The 25,689-nt window shown below is 36.8% G+C and overlaps 1 protein-coding gene across 10 annotated transcripts in view; it reads right to left on the bottom strand.

The window, feature by feature from the left end:
• PXDNL (peroxidasin like) overlaps positions 1-25,689 on the bottom strand; it is a 429,120-nt gene that overhangs the window by 315,386 nt on the left and 88,045 nt on the right. The window contains exon 1 of one of the 10 annotated variants that reach the window (XM_072804663.1): positions 18,791-18,936. The exons of the other annotated variants lie outside the window; for them this stretch is intronic. The gene's annotated coding sequence lies outside the window, so the exon portion shown is untranslated. Of the gene's footprint in view, positions 1-18,790; positions 18,937-25,689 lie in introns of those variants that run through there. 10 annotated transcript variants of the gene reach the window in all.

The raw sequence follows: 25,689 nt of genomic DNA, 5'->3' as shown, positions 1-25,689 counted from the left end.
CTCCACCTACTTGCATAATGAAAGGTTAAAGAGCTGTTAAACTGTAATTTTAAAATATCACCAATATTGACATTTCAGTGCCTACATTGTTCCAATGGTTTCAATGATATTCTTTTGCTCAATGAAGTAGGAAATCTAGGTTATATGAGAATTATTTTCCTTTAGAATGAAAACAAAATTTGACCAGTAAACACTTTTTCCCTAATATTTCTTAAAAGGGGATCCCTGGGTGGCGCAGCGGTTTGGTGCCTGCCTTTGGCCCAAGGCGCGGTCCTGGAGACCCGGGATCGAATCCGACGTCAGGCTCCCGGTGCGTGGAGCCTGCTTCTCCCTCTGCCTGTGTCTCTGCCTCTCTCTCTCTCACTGTGTGCCTATCATAAATAAATAAAAGTTAAAAAAAATTTTTGTTATATACCTGTTGTAGCAAATCAGTCTTGCCAGAGAAAGTAGAGATGCATTGGGCAAGAGAAGGGGCTATAGGGTAGAGAAGGAGAAGGGAATTGGCTGTTTGGGGGATTCAAAAGAAAGACAACCAAAACATACTACAAAGTAGAAAGTGAAGTCAAAGTAATGCATTGACAATTTATGTAGGCAGTTTTTTACTTAAATGACAAGAAAGTTGAAAAAACACATTCTGGTGGCCTTTTGGGTCGGAGCCAGCTGGAAGAAGAGGGTGGGATCTTGGATGACTGAATTTTCTGGCATGAGCTAACAACAATGACAATGTCAAGTTGCAAAATATATTTTGTATTTGATTATCCCTTATATCCAGACTTTTAATGTTTTACAATATCTATCCATTGATGGTATGATAGCACAAACATGTTTATACTAGCTACTACTGGTTGTAAGTGAAATCAAGCCCTAACCAGACTTAAGACAGAAGATCAGCCTGGGTAAACATGTGTTTCTAAAATAAGTGAGTACACATTTTCCCCAAAGAATTATCTAATCACAAAAGCTCACTTTAATCTCACTTGTAGAAAGCCAGGAAGAATTAGATCTCTAGGATGATAACCATCATCCTGAAGTGGAATTCTGGTTAACCCATTAAAGGTTCAGAGACTTGCCTTTATAGAGAGGCATTATTTTTGTAAATCATGAGATTCAGACAGCTCACAAATGAACAGCTACAGCAGTCTCTCTAGCCACACTGGGTAGCAAACATGGGCTTTCAGACGCCTGTAACTACTCAACTAAAAATGTATGCACTGTCACACTCACTAAGCTCCCTGTATTTGAGTTCATCTGTTCAAACAGCAGGCTGCCAACCCACAAGTTGCTTACAGCCCAGTCACTGGGCAAGGATGGAAGTGCACTGAGCTTACATTGGCATCTTACGAGATTCAAGGACTACATTTTCTGTAGCAGGAGGCTCATCTACACTGGCAACACTGAAGCTATTGTGCTCTTGGGGTCTTGATGACTTCTTTTAATAATTTGTACTCAGTTCCAGCATATGGGCCATCTCAGATGTCTAGATTTTTTGCTTTGTTTTAAGCAAAAATTTTTATGTAAATCTATTAAACTTATATATTAATGACCTGCATTCCATAACCTTTCTAATAATTAGATGGATGCAAGGCTAATATTTCTATCTTCATTTGGTCTATTAGTTGATTTTATTTGAGGAAGTGGCTGGTTCTTTCATCATCATGTGTACCAGTCAGTCTTATATATGCTACACTAAGTAGTGATATTTTAAAAGACTATTATTACCTGATGTATTTTTTTTCTAATGAAATAACTGCTTCCATAATTTCCCCCAGTGAGCCCTGATACTAAAGGAAGAAAAGAGAAAACATGAATAGTTACAAGAAAAACAAAACATTAACAATGAACTGTCTAAAGTTATCTACTAGCATCTATCATTCTGCCAATTAAAGGAAATAAATAACATATAGAGGATGCTCGTCCTATGAAAATGAAATTTATTTTTCCATTTTTAGAATAATGCTCCATCAAGGTACACTAGGTTAAAACTGAGCACAGATTTCAATTTTAAAATCCCTGATAAATACAAGCTTCCACCAAAAGTTCATCACCACAGAGATGCCTCCCTGAGTATCAGAGGCTGCACATTTAATTTCCTTCCAAACAGCTAATAGAGAAAGTCTAATAAAAGATCATATCACATTGTGTGAATATTAGAGAAATAATAGAGGTTCTCCTAACCTCTCTAATAATGAAAGTCAGTGCTTTATTTTTTCCCTTGTGCAAAGACCAAACTAGCACAACTGCATTTGGATTATCAACAGCTTGATGGGCTGATCTCATATGTGGAAAGTATTATTCTTCTAGAGGAAATGGCTATTCAATTAGAGTTTAAAGTCTAATATTTACAAGTTAAATTGACTTAAGGAAGTTAATTTAAAATGTAAAATCCTAAATATAAAGTTGAGCAAATCATCTACGGGAAGTTATCAAAAGTCATCAAGACAGAGGTACAGCCACTGATCAATGCAAAGATAATCTCTCTTTCTCCCTCCACTCACATCCTCACCCTAGGCCAGAAGAAGATAAGTGCAGTTTCTAAAGGTGTATTTCAAATCTCCACAGTCCTACTGATCCAAACAAGTTCTTACTAACTCAGGTGTCTATTGGTCTTATAACCCAAACTTAGACTTGTTTATAGGTAGAACCAAAATAGCCCTCAGCATCCAAGGCCAAAGTAGACTCAGGCTCTGGCCATTACAACAAAGTCCCCTTGGATGAGGTCTCCATTATAGCCATCCCAGTTTCCAAACCTCCTCTTTACCTAGGCCAGCCTCTAAGAAATATAAAATCAAATAAACAAGGAGGCTGTCAGACCAGATGGCTCTAATGTCTTCATAGCCTATAAATACCTGAAGGCTAAGAAATCTATACCTAAGAACAACCAACCACAAGTAAACAACCAGGCTTTTCCAGATAAGGCAAATGCTTAAGCTAGAGCCAATCAAATAACTTCCAAGCATTGCTTCCTTCCACATCTTCTTTATAAAAGTCTTCCCCTAAATTCCTGTTAGTGGAGTGCTCCTAATAACATCTGGTTTGACACTGCTGGATTCAATAGATTTTTGTTTAAATATACTCTTAAAATTTTAATATGCCTTCATTTATCTTTTAATGGAAACTGCAAGAGATGAAAGACTCTAAGAGCAGGGTCTAAAGAACTTTTAGTATTTAATTCTTTCTGTGAGTACTACAGAATTTAACTGACAAGGATAAAATAATATTCAATACTAAATTAGTTTTGCTAATTATCATTTGTTCTTGAATATCTCTTTCCAAAAACACAAAGAGAAAGCAAGAGCAAGACAAATGTTAAGCTATTTAAATATAGGAATATAGGAATCCTATTAAATATAGGAATCTCTCAAGTATCTTTCAGTCAAATTCATATGGAAATTTGGAATGGTAAATAGAATGTGTTGGGTCAGGTGTGTGTGTGGGGGAGAATAAAGTTTTACATGAGGAAAGTCAGTCAGAGAGGTTTTTGTTTTTGTTTCTTTTTTTTTTTTTTTTTTTGCCTTAGCTACGAAACCTCCTCAAACAAGTATTTGAAAATTTACTAATAAATCAAACATCTGATAAAAGAGAGTTAGGAGAATGAGTTGGTGGGGGTGGGAAGCAATTTTGTTAGCTCAAAAGAAACCCAGGAAAAAAAAAATCACAGAGGAAGAGGAGTGGTTTACTAGGGTGGATACATCTTTTCAATAGCATACCAACACTATAGTTTCAAGGCTTTGAGTCCAAATGGTATAATTTTTAAACTACTAGCCTAATATTTCTTGACTATCAGCTCAAACCATAGTTAACTGTGTGTGGTATACCATAAATCTAAGATAGACAGCTTTCTCCCACTAAAAAGAGTCCTTACCTTAACAAAGAAGTGGAAGTTTTCATCACCACTAGCAGAACTGTGTAAGTTTCTATCTCAATGCCTCCAAATTGCAACATAAAGACTACACAGAAATGTAATAGTTAAATAAATTTCAAAAGGTACATTTATATTTAGATTCACATGCCTGGGTGGTTCAGCTGATTATGAGTCCAACTCTTAATTTCAGCTCAGGTCATGATCTCAGGGTTGTGACATCAAGCCCCATGTCAGGCTCCACACTCAGAGTAGAGTCTACTTGTCTGCCTCCTGCCCCCAGCCCACACTTTCTTTCTCTCTAAAATAAATGAATAAATAAAATCCTTAAAAATATGTATCATCCATCTTGTGAGAGAATTTCTTTTTTTTTTACTTATTTTTTGTTTTATTATTTTTTATTTATTTTTATTTATTTTATTATATATATATATATATATATATATATATATATATATATATATATATGTTTTATTGGAGTTCGATTTGCCAACATATAGTATAATACCCAGTGCTCATCCCGTCAAGTGCCCCCCTCAGTGCCTGTCATCCAGTCACCCCTTCTCCCCACCCACCTCCCCTTCCACTCCTCCTTGTTCATTTCCCAGAGTTAGGAGTGCCTTATGTTCTGTCTCCCTCTCTGATATTTCCCACGCATTTTCTCTCCTTTCCTCTTTAATCCCTTTCACTATTTTTTATATTCCCCGAATGAATGAGAACATACAATGTTTGTCCTTCTCCGACTGACTTACTTCACTCAGCAGAATACCCTCCAGTTCCATCCACGTCGAAGCAAATGGTGGGTATTCGTCTCTTCTGATGGCTGAGGAATATTCCACTGTATATACAGGCCACATCTTCTTTATCCATTCATCTGTTGAAGGACATTGTGGCTTCTTCCACAGTTTGGTTATTGTGGACATTGCTGCTATGAACACTGCGGTGCAGGTGTCCTGGCATTTTGCTACAGTATCATTGGGGTAAATCCCCCACAGTGCAATTGCTGGGTCATAGGGCAGATCTATTTTTAACTCTTTGAGGAACCTCCACACAGTTTTCCAGAGTGGCTGCACCAGTTTGCATTCCCACCAACAGTGCAAGAGGGTTCCCCTATCTCCACATCCTCTCCAACATTTGTTGTTTCCTGTCTTGTTAATTTTCACCATTAGTGAGAGAATTTTTTTTTTTTTTAAAGATTTTATCCATTTATTCATGAGAGACACAGAGAGAGAGAGAGAAAGAGGCAGAGACACAGGCAGAGGGAGAAGCAGGCTCCAAGCAGGGAGCCCAATGTGGGACTCGATCCTGGGGCTCCGGGATCAGGCCCTGGGCCGAAGGCAGCGCTAAGCCGCTGAGCCACCCGGGCTGCCCTAGTGAGAGAATTTCAAACCAAGATTGATATCCCTTTGATTCAGGCTCTTAGTACATAGGCTATGAATGACATAAAAGAGCATCTGTCATTGCCAGCAAATATGTGAACAACTATATATGCTGTTTAAAGGAAAACTCTAAGAACTAAGAATTTGTCCTAGTAAAGATAATATAGTAAAGACCAAATCACAGGTCTGTTTTTCTTCAATTAATATTCCAAAACATTGTTCTTTTTTTTTTTTTGTGAAACATAGCAGCTTTCTCTTTATCACATTCCATCCCACCAAAGGGAGGCAATGGGTGTGAGCCTAGTTTCCTGAAGAAAAATGCTTTCCCAGTGGCTATCCCCTCAACACAACCAAAAGGGTGCTCACACTGAAATCTCATAGAGATTTTAAACAAACTGATGGGAACTTAGATGCTCAAGTTCTAACAGTAGCCCTTTATTAAAAACAGCTGCCAATGCATTACATCCTGATTAGCATACTGTTTGACACAAAGGAAAACCATGTGACTCCCAAACCAACTCCTCCTCCCCCATAGCTAGGTCTTGCAATTCAGGCAAATGCACTGAATTTGGAGCAAGATCATTTAAGTTTTTGCCCTGACTCTGCAATTACCAAACTCTAGAACCTCAGTCAAGACATTTAATTTCTCTGTTCTCCAGGTTTCCATTTGTAAAATAACAGTGCAATATTAGATTTCATTTTCCTTAAATTCAACAAACAGGTATTGGGCTGGAAACTAGACAAATATTAGCATCTCAGGGTACTCTCTGACCTAAAATTCTGTGAAAATCTACTCTTCACGCTTCCAAAGTTTATAATCTTCCACAGTACATTGCGTTTAAATTATGTCTTTGCTGTTTAAGCTACTCAAAGATTTCTATTCATTCTTTTTTGGCTATGTGGATGTTGAAACTAATAAGCCACACATTGTGACTCTACTATGTAAGTGAGTTCAGAGCCTCTCTGGAGGTTGGGCAAACTAGTTGAGGATACAGCTTAACTATATTTATTAGAAATAAAGGGGTAAGTGCTAAGAGATGATTAACCTCAGAACCTGTCAGGAGAACCTGTGCTGATGTCTATCTGCTAGACGGGGTTCTGGTGTTCCCCGTGTCTGAAGCAGCCCTTTACTTATGCAAAGTATTTTCTTTGCCACCATTAACCCACTTAATTAGTCATTTTTCTAAGAATGAAAATAAATGCATTATTATTTCCTATTAGTTTCTGTCAGTTGTCACATTTAGTTTTTTATTTAATAGGGATGCCTTTTATACCATCACAGGATTTTTGTACGAATGAAGGTAGCCTATTACTTAGCACAGAATCTGGCACATATTTGGTTCTTTGTCATTATCATCAGTTATGTCAGGAAGACATATCAGCATAGTAAATCCCAGTGCCACAGCACAACACACCATGTTTTGTGTTTGTTGCATAGTGATTATGTAATAAATACATTAAATGAGACCCTCAGAGATAATAACACACAGGACAAAAAGTGTACATGTCCATTAACTGTCATTTCCCAAGTCAATCACAGCAGCCATTTATATCAGATAGTAAGTTTCCTCCATACTTTGACAATAAATGATCCAACTCATTATTTTAAAGAAATATGAGCTTTCTTCTGCTAGAAAAAGCTAAGGTAAATCTGAAACCAAGGGAACATGAGAGCAGAAAAGTTTCAAGGACAAGTGCCTGGGGAAGCTGATAATTAGATGCTATTTGATCTCTAACTCCATGCTCCCCTGACTCTTACTTCATATCCTTCACAGGCTAGTGGTTTGGACAACAAGATTTTGCAGTTTCCTCAGGGAACAAGGCTGATACAAAAAAGTACATCTGAAGGTGAATAAAACTTTAGCTCTCAATTTCTTAAAATACCACACAAAGGTAGAAATTCAGGCATGGTATTGTCTGAAATAAGTATCATGTGTTTTATTTCCCCATGATCTACTTCAGTTCTTGGCATTGAGCACTTGCTACAACAACGAAAATAGCACTGGTTTCATCCTAGGTAAAATAAAATAGACTTTGATTGCCATGGCCTGGATTGTGTCCCCAAAATTCACATATTAAAGCCCTTACTCTTCATGTGACTGAATTGTAGATAGCTCCTTTAGGAAGTGATTAAGGTTAAATGAGATCATGAGTATGGAGCTATGATCCAAGGGAGCTGGTGACACCAGAACTCACTCTCTCTCTTTTCTCTATCAGGATACAACAAGAAGGCAGCTATCTTGAACTCAACCATGCTAGCACCCTGACCTTGAACTCCTCAGCCTCCAGAACCATGAGAAATAAATGTCTGTTGCTGAAGCCATCCAGTCTCTGGTATTTGATATAGTATCCTGAGTTGACTAAGACACTGGTTCAATAGAAAGAGCATCTGGACAGAGTAGAATGCAGGAAGCTCACTGGACATGATTCAAGTCACCTGCACATAGGCACATCCCTAAAAGACATACACAAACACATAAAAACACACTCATGCATGTGCATAAACACATACATACATATACATATGTACATTCTACTTTGGAATGGCTTTTACTGATTATGGTGTTGCTATTTAAAGTAGAAACCAACAGATAAAAATAGGTGCGTGTGTGCGGAAAGTTATAGGTGAAGTTCTTTGAATTTCCTTTAAATAGGGATGAACACACTCAAAGCTAAATAAGAAAATAGAAAAGGTGATTATTCTTGTTCTACAAAGATTCACCAAAAGGATAGTGTAAACATATTTAACATAGTGCATAGGATAAGCAGTATATTCTGCAAGGCAGTCTATATTTTGGGAGGGGGGATTTTAATACAATATATATCTTCAAGACTCTTGCTATACAGAAAAGTTTTCTATAGAAAACTTTCTAACATTAATCATTGTCTTTTCCTCAAAATCAGATAATTATAAGTACATTCAGGAAAACATGCTCTACATAAGATGGCATAGATTATATTCATTATCACAAGCATTTAGTTATTAGTAGTTCATATATACTTACATAGACAATTTTATCTTCATCATGTTTATATAATTATATTTTTATTATTACAGACAAAACATTAAAAATTTATGAATGCAGGTGAATCTCAAATAGCGAGTCACTGGGCTCCTTCACCCAGTCTGCATTAAAAACTCCTCTTTCATATTCAGCAGGTCTTCAGATACTGTTTTGAATAATTTGTGCTATCATTCCAGAACAGATTTAATGCATTATTCAATTATGATTAATTTTCCCCTTGTTTTAGAATTTAGAAATTTGAAGGGTTTTCCTTCAGGCTGAAAACTGATACAATCATTCTCCCATTCCACTTCCCCAACACTAGTGATCCTCTTAGTTTTAGTCCTTGGTGGCTAATTACAGCAATTATTATCACCTCTATAGTCACATATTTCACACCACATCTGACACTGCTGTAATTAAACAGATTACCAGCATAACTGACTTACATTAGTAGTGATTCTCTCTCCACTATACATTTTTTCTAATTCTAGCAAAACAAATTTCAACTCTGCTTGAATGTCTGATCGCTTTTCCATCAAGGAAGGTGAGGTAATCTATTATATCTTGATTAAAAGATAAGGACAGGATTTTCCAGATATAAGAATAAAGAAAATACAGTCCCTTTCATTGTTGAGAACCAAACCAAATGGCTCTTGCATGAGAAATAGCTAAGACAATGGTGTTCAACTTTGGCTGCTCAATCAGATACACCTGAGGAAAATTTTAAAATCCTGATGGCAGAGTCCCATCCCCAGAGATTCTAAGTTATGTGTGATGTACCTGGTCCTAAGTACATTTTTAAAGGGTCCATGTAATTCTAGTGCATAGGTGAGGCAGAAACCCACTGGCCTGAAGTTTGGACTTCAGACAAATGCTAAAGATTGGCTATGATCTAATTTTTTGTTAATATACCAAAAGTGAAAACAGTGTATTACTCCAGACTACTCCTATAAATAAATATTTGTATAATGCTAGAAAAATGTTTACCATCCAGGCTCACTTTAAGAACTATTTAGTCTGCCATTTTCCCCCAACTTTTCAAGTAAAGTGTTGGTCAGTTTGCATAACGGATCTAATACTGCAGTGGCACCTCCTGTTATTTTATCCATTTGTCTTCCATCGCAAGCTAGATGAAGAAAGATTGACTCTTAGGCAGATTTCAGAGTGACTTATTTGCTACTCGGCAGTTGACTCTGCTACTTAAATAACTGCTGGAACTGTTGGGATGTGGTGACCTAGAGCCGAAGTGGAAACATGACCCTAGTTCATCAGAGTCCTGGGAAATTTAGGGTGAGAAGTGAATGACAAAAGTAGTAGAAGTGTGAGAAATAAACCTTTAAAATATGGTGGGGGAAAAATCTGCTTTAAATCCAAGTACTGTATCCAGCCATGCAAATCAATCTCCCAGCTTTCGCTAAGATCTTGCAGGTCAGAATCAACTAATGCCCTGCCTTTATCCCACCATACTGTTTGAAAGGTTCTATTATACTGACTAGGATGTGACCAGGGCACAAATTTCAATCCTGCAGTTTACTAAATGTGAAACATTAGGCAAGATGCTTAAGCTGCTATACCTCAATCTCCCCATCTATTAAATGGATACAATAATAGTGTCTCTGTCATATGGCTGATTCAAGAATTAAATAAAGATTAAATTCCTTCAGGAATCAATGTGAACTGTTTTCCATGTTCCCAGGACTGTACTGGACTATCAGGGCTTTACAGAAGGCAACTACTTGTTCAGTCACTATGAAATGTATCCAGCCAATCCAGAAGTATATACTGAAATAAAATAGCAATACAAAACTTCCTGGCTGTTTTCTATCTCGACATAATGTTTGGTTGTAAGGAAGAATCCCAGAATCTGAACATGCAGGTAGATTCTACATTTTCCATTATCTCATTTTTATCACAGTTCCTCCATATTGACAGTAATCTTTTCAGAAACATTCCTTTCTACACTTTACTGCTGCTGTTATCTGAAATCTGAAATCTTTGCCATCCAGCTAAAGTTAAAGATACATAGAGTATCCACAGGTATACTGTGTGGAAAATGACTGCATTTTGTCATTAATCTTTTAGTTCTCAAGGAACTTCTTTAATTTTCCGTGCTAAGTAACTCATATTTAGTACATTAATCAAACCCATTTTTTGCAGGTGCAATTTAATAGTACAGCACAGAGTCTTCCATTTAGGCTTTTTTCAGAGCAAAAGAGATACTGGTGTTTCTAATTAACAGCTGTCCACAGAATACAGCCAAAGGCAAAATTCTGTTTTCCTTATAACTGTGTGTTCTTTATGAAGAATTGATAATTAATTTATCTATTACTTCCAGTGCATTTTTTCAAATAAACAAGTACAATGACATCTATGCCAAATATTTGAGAATTTAGTTTTTGTTTTTGCCTCTCTACCTTTTATTTGCCAAAATTTGCAAACGGTTAACTTCAAAATTAAACCAATGTTTTTCAAAACACAGTTGCTGAAATACCTGCATTAGACTTGCTTGATAAAAACATAGGTTCCTGGAGTCCAGCCCCAGCCCTACTGAGCCACTCCATCAGAAACTACCGGTAACAAATACTGCCTACTTCTAAGAGGAACTTCTAGTAACCACTGAGAATCAACCTAAGGATTCTATTTAATTTAATTTGTTCAACTCAAAATCCTATTAATTCTAGTATATATTTAAAAAGAATAAGCAATTAAAGGCACCATGATTAAGAATACCTCTTAAAATTTGAGTTTCAAAAGTTATGCTTTAAGTTTACATTATGCTAAGATATTTTCTTGGACAATTAGTTTGGAGCATCTGTTTATTTCTTCTACTGTTTCCAATAGCAAAGGAGTATAAATTTATTTTGGTACTTTTATCTATTTTTTAGAAGGAAAAAATCTATTATCAGAAGTCTTCCTACTTGGAAAATGACAAAATCCACCCCACCCACACCAACATACTCATGATTTTGCTTGTAAAATTGAAAACTACCAATAACTTTGAAGTCCCATGTGTCTGCCCCCTTCTAGTCTTGCACTCCTGATAAGAGGTAATTACCAACCTACATTTTTTTGTGTTCATCCCTCTCTTCCTTTTCTCTCAGCTTAGCACACATGAGTATACCCATAGAGAATATATAATAGATGTTGCTGACATTACATAAGTGAGATCATATGCAGATATTCGGCAACCTGTGTCTTTAACTCAATTAAGAGTCATTGATGTTGTTGTGAGCAGCACTTCACTTGTATAGTATCTTATACTAAGTATGTTGTAATCTGTCCATTCAATGATCACAAGATTTTTGGGTTACTAGTTACTTTTGTAATAGCTACTATTGCAAATAATGATGCAACATGTTTCTTAGGGTGCCTGTGCAAGAATTTTTCTAGATTAGGTACCTGGAAATGAAATTGCTGGCTATAGATTATGCGTATATTCAACTTTACTCAATAAGAGCAAATTGTTTTCCTCAATGCTAGTACCAATTTGGACTCCCATCAGTGTGTAACTGTTCTCACTGATCCACATGGATGACAGCAAGGGGGTCTTTAGTCTTTTTTTTTTTTTTTTTTTTTTAAAGATTTTATTTATTTATTCATGATAGTCACACAGAGAGAGAGAGGCAGAGACACAGGCAGAGGGAGAAGCAGGCTCCATGCACCGGGAGCCCAACGTGGGATTCGATCCCGGGTCTCCAGGATCACGCCCTGGGCCAAAGACAGGCGCCAAACCGCTGCGCCACCCAGGGATCCCTAGTCTTTTTAATTTTAGTCAATACAGTGGATGTTAAAAGTCGTTTATTGTTTCAATTCGCATTTCTCTGATTTCTGATGAGATAAAGCATTTTTTAATAGTTTATTGGCCACTGATGTATTCTCTTACATAAAATGCCTTTTGTATTGTGGTCTTTTTTTTTTTTTTTTTTTTTTTTTTTACTGTTTTTCTTATTGATTTGTAGGAATTCATGTATTCTGGATCCTAATCATTATTCTTTCATACATAATATATGTATATTTTCTTTACTGGCCCTTAAAAATTTTATACTAAATTCTTACCTCATGGACTTAGGGTCCCCCAAGTAGTGTGAATTCATGCTCCCAAACATGTTTGTGCGGTGATCTGTGGTTAAGAATTCTCAGAAGAAAATAGCTGTCCTTTGTTCACTATGTGACACTTTGTGACAAGACGAAAATCAGCAAATATTCATACTGCTCCCTGGTTCAACCTTTGAAGTTTTAAGTCTCAGGCTCAGGTGTCTCCACATAACTGCCTGTCTTATCAGGTCCTGGCCCACTAGAGAAGTGACTGGCTGCTCAACCCATCCCTCAGGATCCAGGATTTCTCTTCACCTTAATATTCCAGTATAGCATTATTTTTTTTTTACCAATGCTATTATAATACTAAAGGAAAATCTATTTAATATTTTGTACATCTTGTGCCGGAAGTCCTCCTTAGGTTACCTTGTCTGGCATATTGATAATAAAACATCTCAAGAAATTACATTAATGACTAATATCACATGGAAAATAACACAGCACATACTAGCAATGTGCTTCGTGGCAATATTGGTGATCATCTAAACAATAATTTTATAGGCTAATTCTAAAGAACCATTTAGCCGAAAGAGAAGGAGGAGGAGGAGGAGAAGGAGGGGGAGAAGAAAGGGTGGGGGGAGGGGAGGGGGAGTAGAAGGAGAAGGAAGAAAAGAAGAAGAGGAAGGAGGAGAGAAGAAGGTGCGTTCTATATCAGAACTCACATCATATTACTTAAGCAGGGTCATTTAGCACAATGAGATAATGCATGTAAGAAAGAATATTTTCTATACCAGGAATTCCTTGTTTTACTTAGATTTATAATATATTTAAAATAAAAGAGAGAATGCGTATATTATCTCTGTCAATAAATATTTTTTGACCTAGTTCTTTAATATCAGTAACAGAGCCCAGCCCCTACTACTTGATGTATATCAAGTAGTTCAGACAAACTGTGTGAAAACATTATGTATATAATACAGATAGTCATATGCTTACAAATGCATAATATTAAAAGGAATTATACATTTTCATTAGACTTCCAGACAAAGTAGAAAGAACAAGCCAAAAGCAATATCTGAAAGGATAATGACTGAGAATTTTCCAAAACTGACAAGACACGGTGAATTTGAGAAGATTCCTTCCCTCTAAGAAGGGATCTAACTCATGGTTCAGTTAGATCAATGAGTAAAGAAATAGTTAAAATGCAGGATGTCAAGTGAGGAAGTGAGGATTTGCACAGGAAGAGTAACATGGAAGGTCAGGAAAGGAGTCCACAAGGGATTTTGTTAGAGTTAAAGCATGAAGAGGACAACTGCTTATTTTAACATACCTATTTTAGTTAACTACCATAATTATTTCAATTATTTCAAATATTTAACTATTCACATATCTCAAAGATATCAACAATTATTTTTATTGCAATAACTTTTGCAAATGGAGGAGTAATAGCATTAAAAATCTAAAGTTCGGTCACAAACTAAACTCCAGAAAAGCAAGTAAAGAAGACAATTTTTAACATCTAACCTATTTGACTTTAAAGGGTCCCTCAGATATTTGTCAAGAATTTAGAAAGAATTCCATTGACAAGTCAGAATTTGATATGAGGTTCCTCATACTACTATTGCTTGGAACCTGGTTTTCCCAAACCAGTGAATTCCATAACAAGACTACCAAATAGACTTCCACAGTGCTTTCACAGTTCTGGAAGTGTAATGAGGAGTCATTCAAAGGCAATCCTCGGGGCTTTTGGTAGAAGGACTGTAGAAAGGCACTCTGAAGTTTAATGTATTCCAATGAGTTTTGCTTTGTATAGCATTGTGAAGGAGAGCTGCATCTTTACAGAGTCTAGACCGTTTCATTGCTTATGATAGCCTTAAATGCAAACTAGTTCCATTGTTAAACTAGCTATTTTAATAATTCTTTATATATCATATCCATTTGTAGTAGAACTGAGTGTCTCTGGTATTTTCAAAGATTTGTTTTGCTATCTCTCCTCCCCACTGGAGCAAATAATCCTAAAAACAGAGGCAAGATTTTTTACCAAGATGGTAAGGTTAGAGGCTCCAGCCTTCATCTTCCAATAAAGATCAAGAATTCAACAGAATTCTATTTATGAATTTAAATAGTTCTCGGAGAGCTTGGGATTCCACTTAAGAACCCAATAGCAACACCGTGCAACAAAATACCTGAGAATAACCATGCCCAAAGAAGAGGAACAGCTTCATTTTGGTACATCATCCCATCCCCACGACCATCTCTGCTCAGTGCTAACTGGACACTTGACTTGAAAGAATTCCTATCACTGGGAAGGGGAGAATGGAGTTAGTGCCCAGATTCCCTAGCCTTTTGGGACACTGTACAAAGCACTCACCCACAAACCAGCAAAGCTGATGCATCTAAAGATGGCTAGGAAAAAGGAAGAAGATAATTTTTACTCTATGTTTATATTATTCTATAGCATTTTAGAATAACCATCTATTGATATATATATATATATATATGTGTGTGTGTGTGTGTGTGTATATATATATATATATATATATATATATATATTCATGAGAGACACAGAGAAAAGCAGAGACATAGGCAGAGGGAAAAGGCCCCACAGGGAGCCTGATGTGGGACTCAATCCCAAGACCCTGGGATCACAACCTGAGCCAAAGGCAGACACTCAACCACTAAGCCACCCAGGTGCCCTATGAAATTATCTTTTCATCACATAAATGCATGGTGATCTTTTGTTTCACAGTTATGCATATGGGTTGGCTTATACTCAGGTTATAAAAATTACAAAGATAGAATACAGTTGCAAGTTTGTCATGAAGCTCCAGAATTATTGAAAAGAAATAATACATAATGGTTTCTGGATTCTAGATTTATTCTACACTCCTCGTAGATTTGTCAATTTATGTTTGTCAAGTGATTTTGTTCTAACAGAACAGTGATTTGTTTCACAATTTCCAAATGGTAGCCTAGACCAGTGTTTATAAAAGTATTATACATATATAGGAGATATAATTCTATAATGCGTCAACAAAAAATATTGTAGCTGTGTAATTTTCCTTGCATATTTAACCATCTTTACCTTACTTAATTTTCCTTTTTATGTGGCATTTATTAAGATATAAAGCATGTTTCTTTGCTATATTTCTCATTTATTTTCTCTATCCCTTGGCTAAAATGCAAATCTATGAGGGTAAGAACTTTTTTCTTTTTAGTTCACTGATCTATCAACAAGCACCAGAACCATGCCTTGGACACGGTATTCATTTAATAAGTGTTTGCTGAATAAGCATTTAGACATTGATGACATGTATCAAAATTAATATAAATAAAATAGATGACTTTAGGCCCTATAAGAAAATTATAATGCCTTTAGCTCCTATAGTCTAAGAAAAAATAATTTGCTTTAGATGGTAACCCTTAGCTCTAGAACACATGTTCCATACAGATAAATCTAGATTAAACAACATGCTCAGATTTTTAGAGGGGAAATGGCAGCAGAGTAGGAGGGCCCTAAGCTTGCCTTATCCCACAAATACAACTAGATAACTATCAAATCATCCTAAATACTCCAGAAATCAATCTGAAGACTGTCAGGACACACTCTACAACTAAAGGTAGAGAAGAGACTGTATCGAAGCAGGTAGGAAGTACGAAGATGTGGTTTGGAGAGAAATGGATTGTCACCAACACAGCGGGGAGGAGCCTCAGGCCCAGAGAAGGACAAGACAGACTAGCACATAGGGGAACACAAACAGAGAAGACAAATCCACTAGCAATTAACTAGTAAAGTGAGAGGGCTGAATTTCATGAGTTCTTAGAACCAGTAAGGCTTAAAGCCTGGAGTTCTAAAGGTCAGTAGGCTTGCCTTAGGAGTGCTTGGAGGCATTAGGGCTGCTCTTGGAGAGAAGGTAGGCAAACAACCGGAAGAGGAAACAGCAATCTGAAGAGCACGCGGGCCACAGAGTGGGGAGGTTATCCGCTCATCTCTGAGCGTGTCCCATAGAGGTAGTATTCACAGAACGACCCCTCCAGGAACAATGGAACTGACCAGCACTATTTCCATCCCCCGCCCCTCAGCATAACACAGGACCACCTGTGGGAATCAGCACAGTGCTTACTTGTGCTACCTAACTTGCTTTCACCAAGCTCCTCCCCACACCTGCACTCCAGTGGAACCAGTCTTCCCAGTTACTTGCCTGAGTCCCAGCACAGCAGGCTCCCTCCCACAGAAGACTGAACCAAACCCCTGCCTACACTGCATCTCTTGACCTGGGACTTTTGCAGGGCCCCAGATCCAGTGGCAGTGATGACAGGTCTCATTTCACAAGCAGACCAGAGCACAACTAGTTAAATTGTGTGGTATTCGGGTCAGGGACCAAACCCTGCCCACAACAAAGAGAACCTCTGCAGATGTCTGGCTTGAAGTATAAAGCAGCCAGTACACAACAGAGTGTATGCAGCACACACTGGAGATATTCCCTGAAGAGCCAGACCCTGCAAAACAGGGGACGCTACACTGCAGGGCACTACAGGATTTCTTTTCACAATCCCATTATCCTCAAAAACAGAAGACCATAGTTGACTTTCCTAATATACAGCAACAGGCACACAGACTTAGATAAAATGAGAAGACAGAGGAATCTGCCCCAAATGAAAGAACAGGATGAGGCCATGGCCAGAGATCAAAGTGAAACAGATATAAGTAACATGCCTGATAAAGAATTTAAAGTAATTATCATAAAGATATTCACTTGAGAAAAGAGCAGAAGGCATCATTGAGATCCTTAATACTGAGATAAGGAATTAACAAAGCAGAAGTAAAGGGCTCAAAAAATGAAGTGAGAAATGTGCTTGATGAATGAACAGCAGGAGGGAAGAAGCAAAGGAATGAATTAGTGACCCGGAGGACAAACTAATAGAAAGTAATCAATTCAAACAAAAGAGAGAAAAAAGAATTATGCAATATATCATAGGGAGCAACAAGACACAGGGAACTCAGGGACTCCATTAAATGTAATAACATTCATACTACAGGAATCCCAGAAAGAGAGAGAGAGAAAAGGGGCAGAAAATTCATTTCAAGAAATAATAGCTGGAAAATTCCCTAATTTGGGGAAAGAAATAGATATCTAGATTCAAGAGGCATAGAGGACTTCCTACAAAATCAACAAAAGCAGAACCACACCAAGACATATTAAAATTAAAGTGGCAAATGTAGTGATAAAAAAAAATTTAAAGCAGCAAGACAGTTACATACAAGGGAAATCCCATAAGGTTATCAGTGTACCACCAGATTTTTCAGCAGAAACCTTACAAGCCAGAAGAAACTGGCACGTTATATTCAAAGTGCTGAACAGGAAAAATCTGCAGCCAAGAATACTCTATCAAGCAAGGTTATCATTCAGAATAGGAGAGATACAGTGTTTCCCAAACAAAAACTAAAGGAGTTCATGACCACTAAAACAGCTCAGCAGGAAATATTATAGGGGTCTCTGAATGGAAAGGAAAGTAGAAATGAATATTTCTGTTAAAAATCAGTCAAGGAGGGGATCCCTGGGTGGCTCAGCAGTTTGGTGCCTACCTTAGGCCCACGGCATGATCCTGGAGTCCCAGGATCGAGTCCCACATCGGGCTCCCTGCATGGAGCCTGCTTCTCCCTCTGCCTGTGTCTCTGCCTCTCTCTCTCTGTGTGTCTCTCATGAATAAATAAATAAAATTTTTAAAAATAAATCAGTCAAGGAACTCAAAAAATAAAAGGACATAAAATATGACACTATCTACCTAAAACATGGGGTAAAGAATGGGTTCAAGCTTAAATGACATGCTCAGGAAATTACATAATCTTGTTTGTTGAATTCTGGCTGTTAAAAAAACTCCTTTCAATCCTGTTTTTGAAGTTTTTCTAATACCTTATGATTAATGGGCAATAAAATATAACATTTCTTTAATTATTCACAATTTTGCAGGGTTTCAGAGCATTAATTCTGAACATTATTTCACATTATGCAACAAGAAATTGTAAAAAGAAAAAGTGTGGAAGAATGAGCTAAAAGGATACTGACTATAATTAAATCCCTAATCTGATTTAATTTTAAGCTCATTTTTATCTTTTTTCCTAATATGTGAATGATAAAAATTCTGCTTAACTAATATTTAGGGTTCAAATACATGTTGATTTTTCTAAATGCCTTCATATGGAAAACATGACCTCAAACCAGTATACATCTCTTATCCTTAGGAAATCTAATTAGATAGATTTCCTTAAACTTTACCAAGTGTTTATAATATCAGCTTGCAGCTATGCAAAGGCATAACTACTCTAGGCTAAACACAAAAACGGCTTCACATGAAATACTGCCACAAGGCATTTCTTATCTCAGGTTTGATATGCCTGTGTTTTTTTGTGTGTGTGTGTGTTAGTTTGTTTTTAATGAATACATTTTAAATTCCTAGAGCAGTCTTATCAAAAGCAGCAGCTGGCTCAGTGAGGAGTAATGACGTACCTGGCATCCAAACAAAGACACCTGAGGGTGAAAAGAACACCTTTAACATCACTCTGGGACAGCAGCCTTGCAGTTCACCCTGAGTCCATGACAAGACCAGTTCACATGGCCCCATTCTTTGCAATCAGTTCACATCCACTAAACTGAAGATAGAAGAACCATTGGTATATGAATACTGAGAACCAATTGTTTAGGCATGAAAAATTCATCAAGTGTAAACCAACATGCTGAAGGGCCTGTTTAGTAAAATGGGCTTTATCCTTTTGTTATCAAAGTAGGAAAAAAACACAATGAAAAAATAAAGTGCTTGCCATGAAAACGCACACATCTTTTTGAGGACTTACTTGTGATATAAGAAGAGCTGATTAACAAAATCTGAGTTTACCATTGTGAACTATTTATCTTAATTAGGATTGAGATGTCTTCCCTAAGTGTATTAGGCATCAGATCCAAGCAAAATAGTTGCTTGTTTTTTTTAAATAAAAGTAGACAATTAAAAAAAAAACTTACCATTTCTCTGTATGATTCTAATTCTTTATACAATTGTTTGCAAAATCCATATAATAAAAATGTAAATTGTTTTGTGGGAGCTTTCAATGAAGAAAATTGCAAAAATAACAAGATCCAGTAATCACCCAAAATGATTTTTAAAGCTATTCAGAATAGATAGCACATTGATTCCAGTCCCTTGTTAAGATTAGAATATTTTAACCAGTAAAATTAAGTCATCCCTAATGACTATTGCATAAATTGGTCACATTTTATCAAATGTTATCCCCGAGGCCTCATAGTTTTGATTTAGCAAATATACCCCCCGTACTTTCCTTGTGCGTTTAGATTCTCTCTTCTGCACAGAATGATTGCCTATCATTGACTACATTGCACTGTTAATGAATCCAAGACATCATTTCCCTGATATAGTAATATTGCTGTGCAATTATCACCCAGCATTATCATCTTACAGCGCTGAGTGGATCTCATTCGCATTCTATTACCGTAGGCTGTTGACCATCTGAATATATTTATAGTGAACAGATACTTCAGTCATTCTGGAAAGCTGTCTATGCTTTTTTAAGGGCTCAAGGGCGGGGGAAAGGCTTTTCTGAATGTAATACTGAGGAAAACATTCGAGTTTAAATATTGAAGTTGTTAAATATTGAGATCCTATTACCACAACAATACAATTCTGAAAGCAAATACTGAAATCCTACTACCACATTAATAGAATGCTGCAAGCATCTGGAAATCTAGAAGGATTCAAGAGAGAATTGTCCAGGGAAGAGAATAGTCCAGAGAGGGAGATAAATTGAAATGCGTGGGGAAAAAATGATAAAATAAGGTATTTCTTCCAATGTATCATTTTGCAAAAGAAAATGAATCTTCTGAATGGACAAGAGAAATAAATTTCCAGTCAGACTCTTTTCCCTTTCTATTATGTGTTGTTTTCCCACTCAACTTACAAATTCAAAAGCTGCAACTTCACTTCCCTGTTTCAAGGAAACAGAAAGAAAGCATCAATGAAGTGTTAATATTCTTCCTTCACGTAGGGAAGAAATCATAAGTGTCATAAAGAAAGCATATTCAACTTCTCCTGAGGCAAAATTAAACCACTTTTAGGTTTTCACTACACAAATAACATAGGGCAAGTGATATTTGCTGACACCTTTGCTATTTTTCTAAATTCTTTCTGAGATTTCTGTTGCTTCTTAAAAGATGAATACTAAATGTAAACATGGCAGCATAATAAAAACTTGACACGCTGCCTGGAAAGGAAGGATTCTTTTCTAGATTTTTCTATCCTATATCATAATGATCTGATGCCAATAAACTCAGTGATATTTTGATTTTGAAAACCAAACTAACTCTTTGGTTACTTATACTCCTTTGGTATTTTCCCACGAAAATAGGGCCATGGCCCTTCACCACCCACCTCATGCTTATTGCTTTGGGCTCTCTGGGCCAGCACTCAAGGTGTGGTTTGTTTTTTCTCCTCATGTCACTTACATTTATTTTTCCCGTATTGTCACCTTGTTATCAACAAACTCTTTTTTAAATTCATTAACTTGAGTACCCTGCTTTACTTCAGTGATGCCATCTCATTCTGATATCTATAAAATTATATGATCAGGCTGCTGTCATCATAAAAATTGTAAATAAAGGACACCTGAGTGGCTCAGTGGTTGAGTGTATGCGTTTGGCTCAGGTCATGATCACGGGGTCCTGGGATCGAGTCCCACATCGGGCTCCCTGCAAGAATCCCGTTTCTCTCTCTGCCTATGTCTCTGCCTTTCTATCTCTCATGAATAAACAAATAAAATCTTTTTTTTTAATGTAAATAAAATGTTTTTAACTTAAATGGTCTTAAGATGAGGCATTTGGTGGTAGTAGAGAGGAGATGAACTTCCAGGAAGTTGGCTTTACAAAGGAGATGCCTCCCTAACATATTCATATAGGATAAGAACACAGTAGGAGGAAGCCCCAAAAGATGTTTGTTTGCTTGCTTGCTTGTTTTCCAATTTTGTGAATGAGGGAATTGAAGGTGTCAAGAGATTAGACTTAAGTGTCACATCTAATTAGTGGAAAGGGAAGAGAAGTCCCATGTCACCTGCAGTACTCCTGAATCCTAGATTTTGGCCACATCCCTCAAGAAATACAGAACTGTTCAGGTCTAACTAGGATAGGAAACTATTTAGCCCATAGAAAAGGAGCCAAGTTAGCATGTTTATCTTTTTTAAGTATTAGCAAATGTTTTCTTTGGCTAATCTCTCCTACTTTACAAATCATTAGTGTCTCTGAATAAATAAGAACCTTAAGAAACCATCAGTATTCATAACATGCATATCTTCAACTTTCTGAACATTTGCTAGTGGCATAGCCAATATTTTCATGTATCTCTTAATGTAAGAACATTAGGTTTTATTAAAGATAATTTGTTTATTCTTTACTTTTTTATAGAAATGAGAATCTATAAAGAGGAAAGGAGAGAAAATGAGTGGGAAATATCAGAGAGGGTGACAAACATGAGAGACTTCTAACTCTGGGAAACAAACAAGGGGTAGTGGAAGGGGAGTTGGGCAGGGGGATGGGGTGACTGGGTGAGGGGGGCACTTGACAGGAAGAGCACTGGGTGTTATACTAGATGTTGGCAAATCGAATTCCAATAAAAAAATACAAAAAAATTTTTAAAAAAAGACATGAGAATCTAGTTGATGAATGTGATGGTTTTTCTTCCATGTCTAGATACTAGTATCTGATTTCACTCTCAAACACACACACATATACTTCCTCATTATCTTCCAAGCCAGTCACTTGATCCAGAGATAACTTACAACAACCTAAATTTATTTCCCTTACCATCATTATTATTATTATTGTCACTTAACTCTGTTGAGCTAAGACTCACTAAATGTGGTATGAGATATATTGTAATGGTTAACAGCATGGACTTTGGTGTAAGATGAGTCATTTATAAAGAATGTTAGAAGGGAATGTGGGCTTCACAAACAGATCTTGAACAAGTTAATTTTATGACCTTCAGTTTTATTATTCCTATGGAAAAAAATAAAAAATAAAAATATCTAGATTTTTGTATAATGTATATAGAATACCCATCTCATTTCCTAGAGCACAGAAATCAATAAAAGTAGTTACTTTTTTATTCAACCGAACTATTGCTTCACAATTTGACAAAGGTACCATTAAGATTACTTGAAGCCTCCAGATGGGGCTTCATTGCTACCACAGTTCGTTTGGTTGCTGAGTGTCCTGTCTGGCCCTAAGTCTCATTTCCCCTACTATTCAACCATGAATGTGGGTCCTTCCTATGGCTTGGTGCCTCAACTCTCCACCTTCTAATAAAACAATCTAGTTTTGTCTCATTGACATATTTTGAATATGCCTCCGTGACTCAGCAGGCATCTGGATTCCAGGCCAGAGTTCTAAGACACAGACAACATCTGTGAATCTAGAGTATCTCAAGTGCACTGCCTATTATATAAGCCTATGAGCGCTGCAATCAAATAGGGAAGGAAAGATATTCCCGTGAATTAAAATGTGGCGAGGTGCTCTATCCTTAGGAAGAGTCTTCTGTAGGCATGTATTTTATATGCTCCTTTATCCTAGAAGGGATTTAAGTTAGCTTACAGCAACACGTAAAAGACATTCACACTAATTAGCTTGATTGTGGTAGTCATTTCACAATGTATATATATCAAAACATCACATCTACACCTTAAATATGTACAATATGTATTTCTCAATCACACTTGAACAAAGCTGGAAATATATTTCTATGAATTATAAAATGAGGGCAAAAGGAAAAAAAAACTGTGGATGCAGTCAAGAGCAAGGCTAAAAATCTGTACAACATAATTATGTACTAATAGGCCACACATTTGGATCAAATCTTGCTAGCAGCCAATTAGTAAAGAGAGATAATCCATCATTACCAGTAACCATAATAAAAGCTACAGTGTATTGTTTGTTGAGTGCCATACGTGGTAAGTTGTTTACATGAATAAAATTGTTTACTCTTCTCAATGATACTGAGACAAGTATTATTTTATAGCTGTTTTGGATGACAAAACTGAAGAGCCAAGAGAATGTCTTACCTGCCCAAAAACATTCTAGTCACCTGTGAAGCTAGGGATGTGAATCAACTCTGACTGACCTCACCAAACACAACTGTAATGACTACACTACACAGCAGAGAAAAATGAAAAAAAGCTTTTGAATGTCATTTACTAATACGTGACCATGAAGATGACTGACTTCTCCCATTCTTAGTTTCTTCAAATATAATAGCTACCTCATTGACATCCGATGACAGAACTTAATAAAAGAGAAACAACATGGTGTGTATGGATAACGGAGCCTATAAGCATTAGAATATGAACCAGTTTATTCTCCCTCCAAAGATCCTAATGAAGTACAGTTGACCCTTTAACAACATGGGAGTTAGGGGCACTGACCCCTCCATAGTAAAAAATGCACATATAACTTTTGACTCTCCAAAAACTTAACTGCTAATAGTCTACTGTTGACTGGAAGCCTCATTGATAACAAGAACAGTCGATTAACACATATTTTGTAGGTTATATGCATAGTATGCTGTATTCTTATAATAAAATAAACTGGAGAAAAGAAAGTGCTATGAAGAAAAATATAAGGATCATAAGAAAATACATTTATAGTACTATACCATATTTACTGAAAAAAAAACATATAAATGGACATGCTCAATTCAAATCCATGTTGTTCAAGGATCTACTGTATAAGGGAGAAGTGTTTCCAGTCACATTCGTGGACAAAGTCAGGTGACAAGTCAGGCGGAGGTAGCACACCTTGCATCGGAACACACCTCTCTGTTATAAATCTCAGTGGTCTCCAATCCCAAGTTCTATCCACAGTAAGTTACTATACCTTGAAGTTCAATGGAAGTGTTTTGAAAAAACGTGCTATTTGGTCTATTTGCAAGAAGCTTGGCAATACAGAAATTTAAATTCAAGAGTTTGATTTTACCAACGTTCATAGATACTGATGCCCTGGTATGGTCACTCCACCACAGGCCATCCTGGCACTTACTGATCTGCACATCGTGACAAGTTACAGTCACACCCTGGACTGGCACTTCTTGAAATCCTGTAGTGAAACACTCATTTTGGGATCCAGAACATCATTCATTAATGTCAGGAACAAAATTCCACGTGGATACCTGCCTTCAAAACACTAAATTCCCATCTGGCAAGATCCTTATAAGCAAAGGAAAGTTTTAGGTTTAATGAAGCAATTTCCTTTAGGTACATGTTTCTCGACAGAAGTGCCTTGGAGTCATTACAGTTTTGTTGAAGAGAGCATTGCTACCTCTTCAAAATGGCAAAAACCCCCCCAAAAATGTATTCAAGTGCTCAAATGTATAAAATACACTTAAATAAAATGTATACAGAAATGCTCTTTTTCCTTTTGCTATTCCATGGAATGGGACTGACTTTCAGTCTGACATAATAGTTAAAATGAGGTATACTTATCTAATTTGTCTTCATGCTATGCATTTTGATAAACTACTGCACGCATGCTGGGGGGGGGGGCGGGGAATGCTAAACTGGGACGCCTGGGTGGCTCAGTGGTTAAACATCTGTCTTGAGCTCAGGGTGTGATCCCTGAATCCCAGGATCAAGTTTCGCATCCAACTCCCCAGAGGGAGCCTGCTTCTCCTTCTGCCTGTGTCTCTGACTCTCTCTGTGTGTCTCTCATGAAAAAATAAATCTAAAAAAAGGCTGAATCAGTAAGAGGCCAACATACCTTTAGTTAGGAAAAGACCCTATAAAAATAAGACATTTCAGAATAAAATGGTATAAAACCCTAAATGTGTGTGATGATTTTTTCCAGGTTATTTTTTGGACGTCTAATTCATATCACAGAAAATAAATGAAAATATGGAAAAGTATGAAAGCAGTAGGAGAAAAACTTTGGACAGACCCAATGGAAAGTAGGAAGTTGTTAAAGATGTAGCTTCTGAAACCATCAGGAAGAAAACAGAAAGCTTCCTCATGCTCTTCAAAGGACACAAGGAGAAGAGACAGAGAAGGTTTGTAAAAAGCAAAGTTCTAATCACTACCCATATTTACACTATTTATATAAGGGCTCTTTCTTTCTCTTTGTATTTCTTTCTTTCCCTTCTTTCTTTTTTTCTTTCCTAGTATATCACTTTGGAATGGCTTTGGCTGCAAATAACAGAAAATCAGAATCAGGCTCAAACACTTACATTCCACAAAAAGACCAGCAAAGACTGTCCAGGGCTGCTGTAGCATTCAGCAGTATCACCACGGACAACCTTTTGTTTTAACATTCTTAGCAGGTGGCCTTAGACTCATGAAGATAAAATGTTTTGTTTTGTTTTT

This window comes from Canis lupus, chromosome 28 (assembly GCF_048164855.1).
Source record: "Canis lupus baileyi chromosome 28, mCanLup2.hap1, whole genome shotgun sequence".
Lineage (NCBI taxonomy): Eukaryota > Metazoa > Chordata > Mammalia > Carnivora > Canidae > Canis > Canis lupus.
This window is presented reverse-complemented; position numbering and strand designations above follow the sequence as displayed.